Source organism: Vigna radiata, chromosome 7 (assembly GCF_000741045.1).
Source record: "Vigna radiata var. radiata cultivar VC1973A chromosome 7, Vradiata_ver6, whole genome shotgun sequence".
NCBI lineage: Eukaryota > Viridiplantae > Streptophyta > Magnoliopsida > Fabales > Fabaceae > Vigna > Vigna radiata.
In genome coordinates this window covers 21,998,338-22,014,683 of record NC_028357.1, presented here as the reverse complement: position 1 = coordinate 22,014,683, position 16,346 = coordinate 21,998,338, and positions in this window count along the sequence as shown.

Here is a 16,346-nt window from a genome sequence, read left to right as displayed (position 1 = left end):
ACATTTATTTTGCATGTTAATATTTTTATCCTCAAATCCAATTTATTAAATTTCATTTTTCAAGTCTTATTATTTTAATTCACGCGAAAGAGAAAGTCATACGAGTCTCTTGGGAAAAACGATACTTGGTCTTACCATTTATATTACTTGTACGATTTGGTACACTTGCCAATCCGTCAACAACTACTAAAAGCCTTAAAGGAGAATATTCAGGTGGACTGGCCTGCTGCAATTTCAGATAACATGTTAAAGGTGACAAAATCAGAATCAGGAAAGTTACCTTACTGTGTTTTCATTTCAAAGATATTGATCTACTGTGGTGTGGAATGCATTGGTGAATCAAGTGAACAATATCAAGGTTAAAGTCTTGTGGACAAAATTGTTCTTCATCTAATGCACATGGAGAAAACCTCAGAAGGATGGAAATACAAAGATGAAATCTCTGTTGAAAATAACACACCATCATCCTCTCGATTAAACCATTACAAAGGAAGAAATGAATTTGAAAGGATTGTTCTACAAGAACTAGCTGAGATCAAAAGATGGATTAGTGAGCAGAAAAACAACAACCAAGGACATGAAAATTCTGAAGATGCTTGCTCCTCTGGAAAATCATCTCAAAGAAGCAATGATGATAGTGAAGAAACAAGATCAGAGGACAATACAAGTGACATGATTCTCAAGACCTTTATTAATAACAAGCGAAAGAAAAATTAGAAGTGTGTTAAGTCCTAGGCTAGGTTGTTTATTTTGTAAAATGACTTAGAAAGCCATCTTTTGATGTTTTTAATGTTTTGTTTTTGTTTCCTTGTTGTCCTTATCCAATGTAATATCAGTTACCCAAGGAAATGAAAATCATTTGTTTGAATCAATCAATTTACTTAATTTGTTTGAATGAATTCTGATAATCTGCCTGATTGATTCGACTTTGTTCTGATTGAAGTCAATTGTGCTTAAACTGTCATGCATCTATATACATTGACTTCTGTTTTGATAGTATTTTATTCTTGCTTAACCACTATGCTTGATCTGGAAAAGGATTTTGAAAGGTTTCGCAGGAAGGACGTTGCTTTGAAGATTTACATGTGGAATTCAATAGCTGCAAATCAATGCATTCGACCGATGATTTAATGCATTCGACTGCGTCTATATGGGTTAACAATTCCAATTTTGTAATTTGATTATATCCTTACTATTTTCTTAAATCATCTTTATTCTGTTATTATCTCTGATCTTTTCATGTTTAAAATTCAAATTGAGATAATATTATGAGATTGTTGATATTTGTATCATTGCATATATATGTGGTTTGATAGTTTGACTATGATACAAATCTGTGCTTAATCTGTTGCTTACACTATTCTACATTGTGCAATCAAACTGTTTTTGAAAATCATGCATAATGACAGGGGGAGTATCACTGTTTTACACATTGTTTCATCACACATCTATATTCCAGGGGGAGTTTACAGTGTTTTGTGATGAACTTGTGATTTTGAGAGCATAATTGTACTTCATACATTGCATATCTTTTTTATGCATCTCTGTTGTTTTTTTAAAAAACTGCATAAATATCGGAGCATTCCTTTTTTGTTAATGCACAAAAGGGGGGAGTATTACATGAGTGTATGAGAGCAAGTCTATATGGGGAGAGTTGTCGCATCATACTTTATCTGCTTGATATTATTTGCTGAATATGGAGAGTAATTGTGCAATTGTTTCTGATATAAATGTTTTACTCTGTCTGTTGAGGAACTGTACAAACATGGTTGAGTTATTAATCATGGTTGTGCATCATCAAAAAAGGGGGAGATTGTTGACAACACAAACTCTATATCAAATTGGTTTTTGATGATGACAAGTCAATGCTTAATAAAAGTACATATGTTCCAGTATTACATGTTCTTATTCTGAAAAGTTTGTCATATTTGTTGAACATGTTTTGATTGAATTACATTGTATGTTCCTATGCTTGATTGAGTGTTATATTTGTGGAACATGCTTGTATTGAACTGTGAGATAAAATGTTTTTAATCATTACACATTTCTGAAAGAAAAGATCACAGACACCTTTTGAACTTATATGTGTGTGACAAAGTTCTAGTTCAGTCGAATACACTGTTAATGGATTCGACTTTGCTAAAATCTTTGTACAGATTTTGTGAACATGTGTTGTGTGAGATTTTGAGTTGAAAAGAATTTCAAAGTGATTTTTCATGTGTCAGTCGACATTGTGATATGCATATTCAACTGTATTACTGTTCTGTTTGAAATTCTGTTAAGCCTACAAGCTCCAACGGCTATATTTTCAAAAGTTAGTTAAAACTATATGACCTGGTCAACTGTAATAAATGAGTCTTAATTTTGTTTACTAAGGAGCCTTTATGTTGACTGTCTGTTATAACTGTTTTAATACAGTCGACTCTATTAGTAGGCTATTCGACTATGAATCAATCTGATGAAACAGACAACTATAAATAGACAAAACGCGAATTGTTCTGTGACTTTTGTGATCTGACATTTTCATTTTCCTGTTTCAGATTGAATTCGTTAGAAGCTCCAAGAATTCTCCAAGAAGACGATGGTGATCTTGCTTGAGAGGAATTCAGAAGGAGAAGTCATCGTTCTCACTGCTTGATCAATATACGCACAGACAGGTGCTTCTGCGTTGATCTTGATAGGCTTAGCATCCTGCGAAAGATTATTGGTTTTTTATTAAAGGCTTGGCAACCTGTGAAATCTGATGTGATAGGCTTGGCATCCTGTGAAGAGTGCTGGTGAGACATTGAGGATTGTCCGACGTGGGTGCAAATTGGGATTCTTGCTGCAATTCTGGTTTTGTGTGTGCAGCTATATTTGGTTTTGGGTGAGAGAGGAGATTTATATTTTTGCGTGGTGCTTCTATAAATTCCTTGTTGTAAAAACCGCAACCATTATAGTGCATTTGCTTCCTGGGTTGGAAGGACACTGGATGTAGGCATTGTTGGCCAAACCAGTATAAACACAGTGTTTGAAGTTTCTGATCCCTACACTCTTTATTTTCCAGTCAACTATATCTGCTAGGCAGTCAACTGCGTTTTTCCGCTGCATTACATTTTCAATAACTTGGATTTCAAGGAAAGATCAAAAGCTTTGAATTTTTCATACCAAGATATCGAAAAGATTTTAATTTTGAATCAACACCAATTCACCCCCCTCCCCCCTCTTGGTGTAAAAAGAAGCTTACCTATTTCATAACAATAAAGACAATTTTTGTATAATTGATCCAATTGTTGCTTAATCATCTTGCTTTGCTCCAATATAACATTGTGATATTGTAACATTGAAGCTTCTTGTTGTTGGATAAAATCAGTACTTTCACTGTTCATCTCATCGTTACTAGCCACAATATTCTCTATCAGCTCATAAGCATCCTCAGCAGTCTTATTCTGAATATTTCCTCCTGCTGCAACATTCAAAATAAGATTGGACTGTATGCTAAGACCTCCCAGGATTGTAAGAACTAATGTCGTTCTATCAAAACCATTAACAGGTGTCTTTCTTAACAAACTTTTGAACTTGTCCCATGCCTGCCCAAGAGTCTTCTCCCTTCCCTGTCTAAAGGAAGAAATCTCCAACTTTCCTTGGCTAATCTTTGAATGCAGAAAATATTTACTCAAGAATTTAGACACCACAGTCTCCCACGTTGTAAAGCTTCCTTCTAGAAAAGAATTCAGCCATAACTTGGCATTGCCTCCCAATGAAAAAGGAAACAAGCTAAGTTTGATCCTGTCATCTGATACTCCATTCATCTTCACTGTATTGCAAATTTCATTGAACGTTGTCAGATATCATATGGATTCTCATTTGACAGTCCATGAAACTGGTTGCTCTGCACCAGATGTATTAATATAGGATTCATCACCATATTTAATGTGTTGTCCCTTGGCATGACAATACTATTAAAGTGTAGCGGGCCAACAACATTGGATGCATATGCAAGAGTTCGTCTAGGAGCATCTTCTTGTGCCATCTCTTTTGTACTTTGAGTAGAAACCTCCGGTGAGGGTTGTAGCAGGCTTTCAGGAGAGGGAAACAACTCTTTGGATGGTCTTCAGACTCTCTTCCCCCTCCTGTCACTTAGTCCTTCGAGAAGAGGTTGATTTTTCTTGCTTCTAGTGTGAATTGCTTCTTGCATACACAAGAAACAAAAAACCTAAAAGCACTTTTATATAAAAATAAAAATAAAACAAAAACAAAATATAAACCAAGTCAAATTTCATCAAATTCACACTAATAGAAAAATTAAACCACGTCCCCATCAACGACGCCAAAAACTTGTTTACACCCTGGCATGTGTACCAGGTCGTATCAAGTAATAATAGAACAGTAAGTCCAGATATCGCTTCCCAAGGGACTTAGTGGCCTAGACGTTCATGTGAATTGATCGCATTAGACTTAAAAGAAGAATAAATTCTAGTGTTGATGCAAAACGAAATTTAAACATGCAAATGCAAAACTTGATCAATTGGCAAATAAAGATATGAATGGATGGAGTTGTTTGGGGTTACAGTTTCATCCTTATCCACCCTCATATATCTACTATTTTTATTAAATTCGCTTTATTATCAATGTTCATGCAACTTTCTAAATTACTCTAAACTTGATCCCTCGGTGAAAAGAGTTTATTACCATAATTACTAGTGTACTATCCATACTCTCCCTAGTAATTACTAATGCATTAATCACGGAAGCTTAAAGTAATTGACCGTCCTACTCCTATCCCTAGGCAACATTTCATAATCAAGAGAATTCTTCCCAGTTCTAGATTTCCCCGTACGTCCCTGTATCGACAAAATTAAAGATCATGACACCGAATGAGTTAAACGATGCAAGCTTTATACCACAGAGAAGAAAACCCAAACTATTGATAATAAAAACATATGAATAAAATAAGAAATTCGATATAAGAGAGTTTCAAAAGCATTACATCGTTCCCCAACAACAAAGGATTTAGTTCACCATGGACATGGTGAAACTAGATGGAATTAATGGAAAGAATGAAAGAATAAACCCTAGAATTGGTAAATTGGAGCCTTAACATCCAAAAGTCGCCTCCAAGGAGTGTAGAAGGTGTTTTAACGTCTCTCTCTGCCAAAAGATCCCTCTCTAATGCGTTGTGGGTCTATTTATAATACAGAAAAATAACATAATTTTGGCCCAGGCCCATAAGTTAAGCGCTCAGCGCTCGTTTCACCGCTCAACGGTGGACTTCAGTATCGTAGGACGCTCAGCGGTCAATCCTGGCGCTCAGTAGTGGGCAATTCTTCTTTTCTCCCCTCAGCGTCGCCGCTCAAGCGTCATACAATGGCATCCTTCACGAGGTTGGTGCTCAGCGCTGGAAATGGCATTGAGTGGTGGAGTTGACTCCTCCTTTGCATTTTTTCTCATCCTTTCTTGAGTCTAAGTCTTCCTTCTTCACTTCCATCATTCAATTCTCATCAAATCCTATCAAAACAATGTAAAAACAAGCATAATATCTCTAAAACCACTTTTGACTCTCTTGTAACCAAACTAAAGTTTTTTGCATGATTCTAAGCTCATTCTAAGCCATAAAGGGTGTGATTTGATATCAATTTCAAGTATAAAAATAACGGTTTTTAGACTGTTATCACTTATCCCTCTTGTGTGCGAAAGGTGCAATCTTTTCTTAGGCATACAGGTTTTCGTATTGTGTTTTCGTATTATGTTTTCCTATTGCGTTTTCCTATTGCTTGGCATTTTCCAGACCTTTATGAATGAACGAAATGTTGTTTATGTTCTGCTCTGTTTTGCATTTCTTTTTAATGGAAGCTTGAAATTTGTTGGTTTGTGACTAAGGAGATTGCATTGCTTCCTTGAGATTATCATGTCGTCATTGTGATTTTGTTCTTCTTACCTTGCATCATATAATTTGTTCTGTGCGTTTCAAATTGGCTTCACGCTTAGTAGTCTGATTTGTATGCGTTTAATCTCCGCTTAGTTTATTAGACCCGCAGTTGCTTAATCTGTGTGACACAAAAGTGATTAAATAGGTGCATTGTGTTTGCTTAATTAGCTTTTATGAAAATTGTTTTAGTCTTTGCTTAGTTGGTTAATACGTGTTGGATTATAGGTGGGAGGAGCGAATAATAATTGCTAATCTAGGATTGGAAGCATTGCAATTGAACTAGTAGCCAACTTGTTTTTAATCATTGTTTAGTCTAAGTTAATTACTCTATTAATTTCAATTTACAAATTTGTTCAAAGCTCCCCACTGTGTGTTTGATTCTTTGACAGAACCAAAATTAGTCCTTAAGAGACGATCTAGAAATCACTTTCTAATATATGGTATTTAATTTATACATTCAATTTGAGTCCATCACGTTGACATCAATTATTTTTTTAAAATATTTTTTATAAATTGTTTATTTTAAAAGTGAAATAAAGTGATCCCATATCACATATCTTATTCTCAACAAATATATTGAAGACTTATTTTATGCTTCTTAATCAGATATAGAAAACATGTTTGCATTTTTATTTCACAAAACCCTATTTTAAATTAAGAAAACAGACCCTATGTCACTGTTCAAAGTTTGAATATTAAATACTTATTTTTAGTTTTGAATTAGTGTACTTCCCCGACCATGAAATGAGGTGTTTTTCACAGTACTTTCGTTAAAGTTACATCACATGTCGTACTACGAAAAGTATTGATAAGTCATATATACTTTTTAATTATATATAAAAAAAAATATTTTTTTAAGGGATACTAATCCACTAGGACTTGCAGTACTAAAGTTAGTTTTATTTATAAATTTGTTACTTGCTTCAATTAATATCACATGTCATTTTTAAGTCTAGCATATTCGAGTATTTTTTATTCAATTTCTTACTCTTCCTACTCCTTAATATACAAGGTAGTTCTTAATATATAATCATACATATTAATAAATCCATGTAATTGATTTTTTTTAAATATGAACAATGTACCAAATTATTTTTTTGTTAACAATAGTTACAATATGTAATAAGATAAATAAAAGAATGAATATAAAATTGTGTAAAAATTTATAAAATGTTTATGAGAAAAAACAAAGTTTTCTAAAACAAAATGTGATCGTAACAAAGACAACAGAAAGCATTTCTTATTGAGTCAAAACTTTTAAACTGAATGAGATTTAAAATTTTCACACTGAAAATATATCATAACTAAACTCTTGAGTTTAATATATTTAATGATTTATAAAACCATTAATAAGTAATCCCAATTACTAATTAAGAAAACCAATATTAAAAGATATATTAGAGAAAGATATATTAGAGAAAGAAAGAAAAAAATGCACTGACAGTATTAATAAATATACAACAATTTATGCAATAATATTTTTTCTATTTATCTTCATCATTATAACATATAATAAGTGTCAAGTAAGAGGCGTATACATTTACAGAAGAAAACATTAATATACCAACTGTAATATAAATTATTACTCCGATTAAGAATCATCATAAAAAACGACTTTTGCATTGTCATAAATTTATATTAAACTCTATACGTTATTACTTCCGTTTCTTTTGAATGGTTAAATGTTTTAAATATTTTGATTAAAAAAATGTAATAAATTTACTTGTTTGTCATTAAATGGTTAGTACACAAATATATTATGTCGTCTTTCTATTATGATTAAACACTAATTTAATCTTTTGTTGACTTTTTTAACATTTTTTTTCAATCTAATTTTTGTTAATTTAGTTATTTTTTTATAATGATTTTTAAATAATTAACGACATATAAATAGATATATCACGTTTCAGTTCTAATTTCTTTGTTATTTTTTAAAATTTTATATTTTTTAATTAAATAAAATGTTCACAAAAGAAGAAGATGATGAAGGTTAGAATTAAAGAGTAAATTTTAATGATGATAAAACCAAGTCTTAGAACTTAAAGTAATGAGAAAAAAATATTAGAAGACTTATATTTTGTTTATGTATGTTATTAAGTTTTTGTAAGAATAAGTTATGTGTATGACATAGCTTAGAAAGGTATAGAGCATTAAGTATATACGGAAGGTTTTATTTTTTCATAAAAGTTTTATGATAATCGATTATCACTAATGATAATCGACTATCATTAATGATAATCAATTATCTAAATGAAATTAAGATTTTCATAAATGACTTTGTGATAACTGATTATTCACTTTTAATAATCGATTACACAAAGTCTTTTATGAAATTCTTGATTTCATTTGGATAATTAATTATCATTAATGATAATCAATTATCATAAAAAGAAAATTGGTTTAGAAAAGCTTCTACGATAATAAATTATCTCTTTAAATAATAATTATCAGTAATAATCGATTATCAACAGCAGCAATTGTGACTTGACTCTTTAGGTTCTTGACCTAATGTTTTGAAATAGAAAGTTTATATATATTTTGTAAAACCTAATTACGAAAAGAATTTTTCATTCAATGGTTTAGAGTTGTAACTCCTAAAGAAACTCTTTGTGTTTATGAAAATAAACTTTAAAAAACTTAGTGTGGATAGAGTGATAACATTCACTAAGTGGGTTCTTGGGTGATTGATTGTTTTTGTTGTTGCTAGAAGAAATTGTTCATATTTGTGTGACTCAAAAGAGGTGGTTCATTCCTTCCATGATTTAAGGAAATGTGTCTTTCATCTCTTTTGTCTTCAAGATAGGTGTTTTCTAAACCTTAAACTCTTTTTTCTCTTATTATAAGTTTGGTTTATTTTACTGTTTCAGTTAATCCCTCTTTAGAAAGATTGACAACTGGACGTAGGATCTTTTGATCCAACAAATATAAAATACCTTGTCTAATCTTCTTTTTCCCTATACTCTTTAAATTATCTATTGTTATTATAAAGGAAAGGATTTTAATTGAACTTTGATATTAAAAAGGCAAATTTTTTTTAAAAGTATAATTTTTATTACCAAACCAATTAAACTTCCTCTTGGTTTTGTCTAATAGGTTAAAATGCTTTGTTAGTCCTCATATTTGTTAAAAAATATCAATTAGGTCCTTATACTTTTATTGGTCTCAACTGGGTCCCTATTTTATAAAATGTGTAACAGTTACGTCCATTCATTAGTATTATACTAACTACATTAATTATGTGTCACATGGAACTTCGTTTTTTTTATTAATTTTTTAATTTTTAATTTTTTTAATAAAATTCTTTTGCCATATATCAAGTCAGCGTCATGTCAGGTGTCAAGCCATTATCCGAATTAGTGTTGTCAAAATGGGTTAGAACCTGCGAGCTAACCCGGCCCACCATGGATTTGGACCAGGTTGGATTTGAAAAGATGTAAGTTTTTCATACGAATCAATTTTCAACCCAACCCATATAGAACCCGACACATCCGGGTTGAACTCGTGGTGAGTCGAGTTGGCTCACCAACCTACCTAGTTTAATTTAATTATTTATTACTTTGTGACTCAATATTATTAGTTAACACTTTTTTTATATTGTAAATGGAGATAAAGATTAAGATGTTTCAAGAGAGAAAAATATTATAGATTTATCCATTCAAGATTCTAATCTTATAAATGGATAAGTAACACAAAATGATCAATATTAAAAACTTATTTATTCGCTTTTTGTGTTTGTTTTTGGATTACATTTGAATTGTATGTTACTTTTTTTTATTTTGAATTGTGTTTAGAGTTTAACATCATTTTAAAGTGAAATTTATTTAGATTTGAATTACAAAAAAATTTTAATTTTTTTTTTGTATTTAGAAAAAATACTTGTAATTAAGTGAGCCAGTAAGTCAACCCATTTATCACATTAACCCGTGGTGGGCTAGACCTGGTTTAACTTTTTTCGGCTCGCTAACAAGTGAGTTAGGTTGGATTGGCTCACTTAGTAACTAACTCGTGGGGGGACGGACCGGATCGAGCCAAATAACCTGTTTTGACAACACTAGTCTGAATCTTAATTTGGTCCTTTTATTTGTTATTTTGATTATATTTAGTCTAATTTTTTTAAATTAGACAATTTCATCTCTCTTCAAATTGAGATCAAATATAACTTTTATATAAATGCTATATGATGATATTTTTAACAATATTAAGTTTATTTAAATTTATATTTTACATTAAATTTTGTTTTAAAATTTTAACAATATTTATTTTATATTGTTATAAAATTGTTTTAAAGACTCTTATTTAAATTTATAAAATTATTACTTTTAAACAAACTCTAATTAATATATATATATAAAAGGAATACACTTTTTTGGTGACCTTCTTTTGTATTTTCAATTTTACTCTCTTAATTTTTAATTTTTAAATTTAAATAATAATCCTTAATAAAGAGAACTATTTTTCAGTTTTATAATTCTATTAACTACTTTTTTTTTCAATTCAAATAATTACTCATTATAAAATAATTATTTACTCTTATTATTTTAGTAACCACTTTTCAATGACACTATCTAGTCCAATCACCTCCACACCAACAATAATAATAAGATAAAGAAGAAAAAAATATTTAGATGACTATCCTGATTATTACGAATTTTGTTAATTTATAGATATTTACTTTAAAAACTATTAAGTTTGTATATTAATCACACTGTAAACATGTTTATAATATTATGGATTTCATTAATGACAATATTGTCAGTTCTGGATTGTTTGGATTGTCTAGATTGTTTGAATTGTGTAGTTTGTTTAAAAATTATGTTATGTTCTAGTTCATTGTGGTTGGTTGAGAAATATTGTCCACTACACTTGAATTTATCATCATATTTATCAATGTTCCTCAGTAATGCACCGTATTCAGTAACTACAATATTGACGGATAATGATTGTTGGTAACCAACGATTTGTATTCATTGATAATTACTGGTGGTCATTATCTATCAGTAATTGTTTCTGACAAGGTCATTATAGACAAATTTTTTACCATCAAATTTTTATCCGTTAGAAATTTACTAGGAAAATTAGTTGACATATTTTGTTGTTACCAAAGGCGAAAACTTTTTTAAAAGTAGAGTTTTTAATAGCAAATCAATTAAATTCCCTCCTAGTTTTGTCTAATAGGTTAAAATACTATGCTAGTCCTCGTATTTGTTAAAAAATCTCACTTAAGTCCTTATATTTTGATTGGTCTCAACTGGGTCCCTATTTTATAAAATATGTAACAATTAGGTCCTTTCATTAGTATTGTACTAACTACATTAATTGTGTCACATGGAACTTCATTCTTTTTTATTAATTTTTTAATTTTTTGTTTTTTTAATAATTTAAGTCTGATTTTTTCTAACAGACTTAAAAGCCTAGTTTTGCACTAGTGAAAACTCTTTTGTCACATGTCAGTGAGCATCATGTCAGGTGTCAAGCCATTGTCCGAATTAGTGTTGTCAAAATGGGTTAGAACTTGTGAGCTGACCCGGCCCACCATGGGTTTGGACCGGGTTGGATTTCAAACAAATGTAACTTTTTTATACGGATCAATCTTCAACCCAACCCACATAGAAGCCGACTCATCCAGTTTGAACCCGTGGTGAGTCGGGTAGGCTCACCAACCTACCTAGTTTAATTTAATTATTTATTACTTTGTGTTTCAATATATTACTTAACATTTTTTTTATATTGTAAATGGATATAAAGATTAAGATGTTTCAAGAGAGCAAAATATTATAGATTTATCCATTCAAGACTCCAATCTTATAAATGGTTGAGTAACACAAAATGATCAATATTAAAAACTTATTTATTCGCTTTTTGTATTTGTTGTTGGATTACATTTGAATTGAATGTTACTTTTTTTTTTATTTTGAATTTTGTTTCGAATTTAACATCATTTTTAAAGTGAAATCTATTTATATTTGAATTACAAAAAAATTTAAATTTTTTGGTATTTAAAAAAAATCTTGTAATTAAGTGAGCTAGTAAGTCAACCCATTTAACCTACTAACCCGTGGTAGGCTAGACCGGGTTTAACTTTTTTCGGGATATTGCTCCCTCCACCCCCACCCCCACCACTTCTCCCTCCACCTCCCCAATTTATTTTATTTCTAAAATTATATATCTGTTAAAATTTTTTGGGTTAAATATGCTTTTAGTCCCTGAAGTTTCACTGATTTTTGGTTTTGGTCCCTGCATCAAACATTGATGGCATTTCATCCTCTTAGTATGGAAACATGTATTTTTAGTCCTTAAAAATAAACGGTGTTAATTTTTTTATGAGGTGGCTAACGGCAGTGCCAAGTCTTTACTGTACACTCATGCCACGTCTTCACTTTCGGTCTCCCAATTTCCAAACCATCTGAACATTTTCCTCTGCCACAGAGACCCAAGGTCTCTTTCTCCTCAAACTATCCTAGGGCTGGGGTTTGCCTCCTTCGAACGCCGTCTGCCACCGTTCCCCTCCGACACCCACCGTGCCATCCGACCGGCCTCGTGACATATTCTCTGCCAGTCTCGGTGTCGTCGGCGACACCACGCATCCCCGTTGCTGTGACGGCCTTCGCCCTCGACCTGAGCTCGAGGCCCTTCTTTCCTCCAAATGTTGTGAAAAGGAAAAGAAATGCAATTAATTTGTGGATTGGGGAGGGTTTGATTAGAAATACAAAGGAGAAAACAGCAGAGGAATTGGGTGAGGATGTGGTTACTGATCTTTTGAAACTTAAGGTGATTGTTCGATATGGTAGTATAAAGGATCCCATTGTGAATAAATTTCAAATTCTTCCTAACATCCGTAGTCAGTTGAAGATATATTTTGATAAAGATTTAGAGTATGTGAAACCATCGCGATTATTGCTTGAATAAAAAAAAGTTACAGTAGATGGAGTTGATAAGAGAAATGTTAATTTAGTTAATATTTTTAATATTGGTGCAAGTTATCTGGGACGGTGAATTGAAGAATTTAGAGGTGTTTCNACTGGGACGGTGGCAAGATTCAGCTTTTCAACTGCNTTTGACCCAAAGTATGCTAAATTTCCTATCTGTTTGCTAAAAGATTTGAGAAAGTTGCATTTTGAATGTTTTCCTGGAAAGAGTTTGCTGGAATTTTTTTCTAGAGGGATTAGTCCAAGGTTAAGAGTTGAAGTTCTCTACAGGATACCAAGTGAGCTACATATAACTGGAGGAAAACTGGAAATTATAGATGANATACTAATGGAGAATGTGGAAAGTNTGCATTTGAAGTACCTTAAGCATTTAAACGTCAACATAAAAAAATTGGGAACATTTTTTTATAAGCTGAAATATGTAGAAATTATACAAATCTCAAACTGTAGAAATGGCCATCGTCACCAAAGAAAACACCAAAAGATTCAGAACCGATAAACACCACTGCAATTCCCAAGCTCAAATGGAAGAAAATCTTCTTTCACACTAAAACCAAACCCAAAATCCAAACCCCCAAGATGAGTTCCTCTGCCCCGTACAGACCTCGATCTCCCCGAACGTCGTTACCATAGAAGAAAAGCTCTCAGACAGAGATCCGATCCTGGATTCCCTGGACAAAAACCCACCCTCGAGTAACCTTCGCCACCACACCAAACACACCTTTTTTACTTCATCTCATTCTAAATATTAAAAAAACAGCGTGGCAGATAGAGAAGTCTGATGTTAGCAAAAGACATGGCATCACCGTTTGTCAGAGTTAACTCCGTCCATTTGTAGGGACTAAAAATACATGTTTCCATATTAAGAGGATGAAATGCCATCAATGTTTGATGCAGGGACTAAAACCAAAAATTAGTGAAACTTCAGGGACTAAAAGCATATTTAACCCAATTTTTTTTACTTTTACCTCACTTATTCATTCGTTATTCTTTTCCCCCACAACAACTTCACCCTCCACCCCACATCTCTCTCACGGATTTGGTCTTCTCTTCCCATTTTCATTTAAGCTTTTTTTCTTTTTTTTCTTTCCTTTTCGTCCATTGCCGCCGGAAGGAAACTACGTATCGTCAACATTAATCGTTCTGATTTCTTTTCTTTTTCTTTAAGCTAATTCATGTCTTTTTTTCCAGTTTGGTACTTAAGACAATGGTATTAATTGGAGGGTATGAGGATGCTTGCAACAAGGGGATTTGCCTGTATTATTCAAAAAGGAATCATCAGACTAGATTTATTTTCATCATTCTCTTTTTTCACATTTCCTTTACATTTTTCACTATTTCTGTTGTACATACTGTATATATATTATATTTCGGATTATATCTTAAGTTAATCTTTTCTCTCGTCCATTGATCTCCATAATAGAATTGAAAACAAGAAGTTGTTGTTTCGTTATTTTGGCAGATAAAATGAAAAGGAAATTACAATCACACTAGATGATTTTTAACTTGTCTCCTAAAATCTGGGACCATTTCCAGCTAAAAAGAACGTTCTTGCATGACCATTCAATACTAGGAAAAATAGTAATGAATTGTCAATGATTGTGAACCTTCCAGCGATGAACGAAAAAGAAAAAAAAAAAGCTTAAACGGAAATGGGTAGAGAAGAGAGAATCCGTGAGAGACATGGGGTGGTGGAGGGTGCAGTGGAAAAAAAAATAACAAATAAATCAGGTAAAAGTAAAATAACAGATATATAATTTTGGAAATAAAATAAATTGGGGAGGTGGAGGGAGAAGTGGTGGGGTTGGAGGGAGGAACGTCCCTTTTTTTCGGCTCGCTAATAAGTGAATTGGGTTGGATTGGCTCATTTAGTAACTAATCCCGTGGTGGGCTGAATCGATTGAGCCGAGTGACCCATTTTGACAACACTAGTCTGAATCTTAATTTGGTCTTTGTATTTGTTATTTTGATTCAATTTAGTCTATTTTTTTTATGTTATACAATTTCATCTCTCTTCAAATTGAGATCAATTTTAACTTTTATATAAATGCTATATGATGATATTTTTATTATATATTTTTAACAATATTAAGTTTATTTAAATTTATATTTTACATTAAATATTTTTTAAAACTTTCAAATATATTTATTTTATATTGTTATAAAATTGTTTTAAAGATTTATATTTAAATTTAAAAAATTATTATTTTTAAACAAACTCTAATATATATATATATATATATATATATATATATATATATATATATATATAAAGAATACAACCTTCTCTTTTGTTTTTTTCAATTATACTCTCTTAACTTTTAATTTTTAAATTTAAATAATAATTCTTAATAAAAAGAACTATTTTTCGGTTTTATAATTCTACTAACTAATTTTTTTTTTTTAATTCAAATGATTACTCTTTATTAAATAATTATATACTTTTTTTTTTATCATTTTAGTAACCACTTTTTAACACACTCTATAGTCTAGTCACCTCCACATCATGAATAACAACAAGATAAAGAAGAAGAAAATGATTTAGATGACTATACTCATTATTATTAGGACTTTTGTTAATTCATAGATATTTATTTTAAAAACTACTAAGTTTGTATATTCGTGACACTATAAATATATTTGTAATGTTAAGGATTTCATTAATGCAAATATTGTCAATTTTGGATTGTTTGGATTGTCTGGATTGTTTTAATTGTGTAGTTTGTTTAAAAATTGTTATGTTCTAGTTCATTGTGGTTGGTTGAGAAATGTTGTTTATTACACTTAAATCTGTCATCATATTTAATGACGTTCCTTAGTGATGCACCGTATTCAGTAACTACATTACTGACAGATAATGATTATTGGTAATCAACAATTTGTATTCATCGGTAATTACCGGTGGTCGTTATCTATCAATAATTGTTTCTAACAAGATCATTATCGACAAACTTTTTACAAACAAATTTTTATCCGTAAAAAATTTATCAGAAAATTTACATCAACAGATTTTGTTGTTACCTATGGATATCTTTTGTCTATAAATCCAACTTTTGTTTTATAATGTATAAATATAATTATATATGTATAATTACATATACCTTTTTTTTCTAATTTTATCCTTTTAATTACTAGTTTTAAAATTTAAATAATTTATAAATATTTAAAAATGTTTACACGACGCTATCACATCTTTGTTATCGCATATGTATACGCTAATTTGTATAAAATTAGTTAATACATAATGTTATACAAATAATCGAAATATAAATTTTTAAATCTATATAAATTTATATATAATTATTTGAAATATAATTGAAAACAAAATAATATTAAAGTTTGGTATAATAAAATATCCACACAAATATATTTAAATCAATGCTGTTAGTATTCTTTTAAATAAATTTGTTCTAATTTTAAAATAATTGCAACATTAAAACAAAAATATTTAATAAAAATTGAATTTTAATAAAAATTTATATTTTAACAAAAATATAACTATAAAATTTATA